We start from the raw sequence: 3,364 nt of genomic DNA, 5'->3' as shown, positions 1-3,364 counted from the left end.
AGCAATATGTTGGGTGCATGTGCTGCCCTGCCCAAAATCTCAAAAGGAGGGAGATTTCTTACTTTCTCTATTTCTGGCAAGTGCACTTACTCTCTGGCAAAAAAAAAAAAAAAAAAAAAATCTAAGATATAAACAATTCTGAAACTGGGGCCAGCAGGTGGTGTGGTGGTTAAGGGCACTGGACTCCCATGGCTGACCATGGTTGGAGTCCTGGACTTAGCCGCTTGCTTTCTCACTTTCCCTTTCTCTCTCACTCTGTTCCTCTCAGGTCAAATTAAAATAAATAAATAAAGTTAAATAAAATTTATTTAAAGAAATTCTGAAACTGCTGTTATTTTTGCTATTGGATAACCAGCACCACCCAGTAAATCATAGAATTACCTTTAGTGTGAGATTCCAAACAAAGTAAGAATGCTACAATAAAAACTCTTCATTAGGTATCTTTGACTGTTCTCTTTGCTCTTCAAAGCTTGCTGTGACTGGTCCTTCTACTTTTTAGTTTCTAGGGCTCAAAAGAAGGGAAGCTCTTTGTGGGAGGCCTCAACTTCAACACTGATGAATAGGTGCTGGAGGACCACTTGAGCAGCTTCAGGACCATCTCTGAGGTGGTCGTTGTCAAGGACTGGGAGACTCAGCAATCCTGGGATTTTGGCTTTAACACTTTCACCAACCCAGAGCATGCCTCTGATGCCATGAGAGCCATGAATGAAGAGTCTCTAGACAGCTGCCATATTTGTGCAGACCATGCAGGCAAGTCTGCCCCGGGGAACCAAAGGGGTGCCTTTGGAGCTCGTGGTTGCAGCTACTCTAGAGGCAGTGGGAATCAAAGATATGGGAGTGACAGGTATGACAGTCGACCTGGAAAATATGGTTACGGGTATGGACAGTCCAGAGACTACAGCGGCAGAACCCAGGATGGTTATGGCTGCTACTCAGGAGAAAATTAGAGACAAATACAACAACTGAGATGAGGCATGCACACGTAATATAGATACACAAGGCAGTAACACTTTTGATCCAAGATCAGCCTTCCAAATGGCTGTATTTATAAAGATTTTTGGAGCTGCACTGAAACATCTGTTTTAGTACATCAATGTCTATTTTTGAATTGATTTCCCAAGGTAGCTTGTGGAAAACCTTTTAGAAAGCTCCATGTGTTTAAATTTTTTTTCTTCTCTTTCATTTACTGGTAAGTTTTGGGACATCTGTAGAGTCGATTTTTTTTTTTTTTTTTTGGTTTTGGGCTCTCAGGATTATAGGTTCTGGGTAAAAAAAAAAAAATGATGGCCAGACTTACCTTTTAAAATTAATATGTATCTAGGAATATTTTTAAAAGTTGTACACATGATATTATCATGGATAGGAAGCAATTTTCCAATGTACCTTTAAGACATCTGCGCCAAAACCATTATTATTTGGAGGCTTTTTTTTTTTGCCCCAAACCCTTTTTTTTTTGGGGGTTTTTTTTTTTTTTTTTTAACACACACGATTATGGCCCTGATTATAGAAGAGTTTTTTTGGGTTTTTTTTTTTTTTTTTAAGAATTATTTTATTTATGGGAACCAGCAGTTAGCGTAATGGCTATGTCGCTGGACTCCCACATAGTCGACCACAGTTTGCATCCTGGACCCGGTGGCTTAAAACTCACACCGGGCACGTGTGTGTACGTGCCCAAGATCCCAAGAGGAGAATGGAGGAGAAGGGATTGCAGCATGACCATCCCCCCTGGAGGGTGATTTCTCGCTGTCTCTACATCTCTCTCTGTCTGGTGAGCGCACGCGCCCTGTAGCGAAAACCTCTCCAAAAAAAAAAAAAGTTCTTTCACTCTCTTCATTATTGTAATAAGATCACTGCGATGGTCTGGATATTTGTGCGCACCCAGATTCATAGTTGAAATGCTATCCTGCAGGGTGATAGCATTAGGAGGTGAGGCCTTTGGGATGCGACTGGGTCAGGAGGGTGACCTCTCATGGATAGGATTAGCCCCCTAATAGAGACTCCCGAAAGCTACCTGGTCCCTTCTATGTGACGACACAAAGAAGGTGCCTTCTGTGAACCAGGAAGCAGGTTCACCAGACACTAAACCTGCTGGTATCTTATTCTTGGACTTCTCATCTTCAGAAATGCAAGAAGTAAATTTCTGTCAGTTATAAGCTAACTGGTTTTTAGTATAGTAACCCAGGCAGACCAAGATGAACACCTAACATGAGATCTACCAACTTTGCACAAATTTAAGTATACAATATATACAATACTGTGTTGTTTCTGTAGGACTGTACTGCACAGTAGACCTCTAGGATGTATTCATCTTACAGAACTGAAAGTTTGCACCCCGTGACCAGTATCTCCCATTCCCCCCACCCTTCAGCCTCTGGCAACCACCCTTTTACTCTCTTCTTCTATGGGCTCAACTTTCATAACTTTCACATCTAAATAAGATCACGTGGTATGTGGGTAGTTTTCTGTGTCTGGCTTATTTCATTTGACACAGTGTCCTCCAGATTCATCTGTGTTGTCACAACCCTGCGATGGGATTTCAGGGAGGGCTTTTAGGCCCTCTTGGAGAGTGACATTCAGACTGAGGCCAGAAGAATAGGAGAAAAACCACATAAGAAGAGAAATTTCCAGAAAGACCCTAAGGTGGAAGAAGCTTTGATGTTTTGTTTGAGGAACTGAAAGTCCTGTGCAGGGTGTGGCTAAGGCTCCTCTCACGGAGGGGGAGCGGGGTAAGGTGTCCTGCTGACCTTGGAGGCCAGGAGAAGACTGGACTTTATCCCAAGGGAAGGAGGGACACCATCTAATCTGTCACAAGTGTGTCTAGGCTATCCTTTGAGAAGGACATGACAGGAAGTAGAAATGTGAAAGCAGCAAAACTGGTGATGGGACCAATACAATAGCAGACAGGAGATGGAGCAGAGCTAGTCCCAAAGGTGCACGATATTTCTGGTCTCATGTGTTCTTTTTCTTTTCTTTTTTTTTTAATAAGATTTTTTTAAAAAGAATTATTTTAAATTGTATTTATTATCACCATTCTTCAATTTTGAGCAGAGAGAGACAAGAGAGAAAGGAGAGTAAGAAAGCAAGCCACCAGGTCCAAGACTTGAACTGTGGTCAGCCATGTGGGAGTGCAGCACTTCAACCAGCACACCACCTGCCTCCCCACCCCCACCCCCATGTGTTCTTCTAGGACTTTGCAGCCCCCATCAAGACATGGAGTCTATCTTCTCCCTGGACCTGGGTGAGATTTCAGAATGCTTTGGCAAATGGAGTCTGGGAAGTGACACTGTGTGGCTTCCAAAGGCAGGTTACGAAAGACAATGTGGCTTTTGCCTGCGCACGCTCTCTCTCTGAGTTTACACAAGTC

At 42.8% G+C, this 3,364-nt stretch overlaps 1 pseudogene; it reads left to right on the top strand.

Moving 5' to 3' along the window:
• The window catches only part of LOC102482935 (RNA-binding protein 3 pseudogene), a 5,098-nt pseudogene extending 3,904 nt beyond the window's left edge, over positions 1-1,194 (top strand).
• Positions 1,195-3,364: the final 2,170 nt, after the last annotated feature.

This window comes from Tupaia chinensis, unplaced genomic scaffold (assembly GCF_000334495.1).
Source record: "Tupaia chinensis unplaced genomic scaffold, TupChi_1.0 Scaffold000275_1, whole genome shotgun sequence".
In the NCBI taxonomy this organism is placed as follows: domain Eukaryota; kingdom Metazoa; phylum Chordata; class Mammalia; order Scandentia; family Tupaiidae; genus Tupaia; species Tupaia belangeri.
The sequence above is the reverse complement of the archived record's forward strand: the minus strand, read 5'-3'. Positions and strand labels throughout refer to the sequence as shown.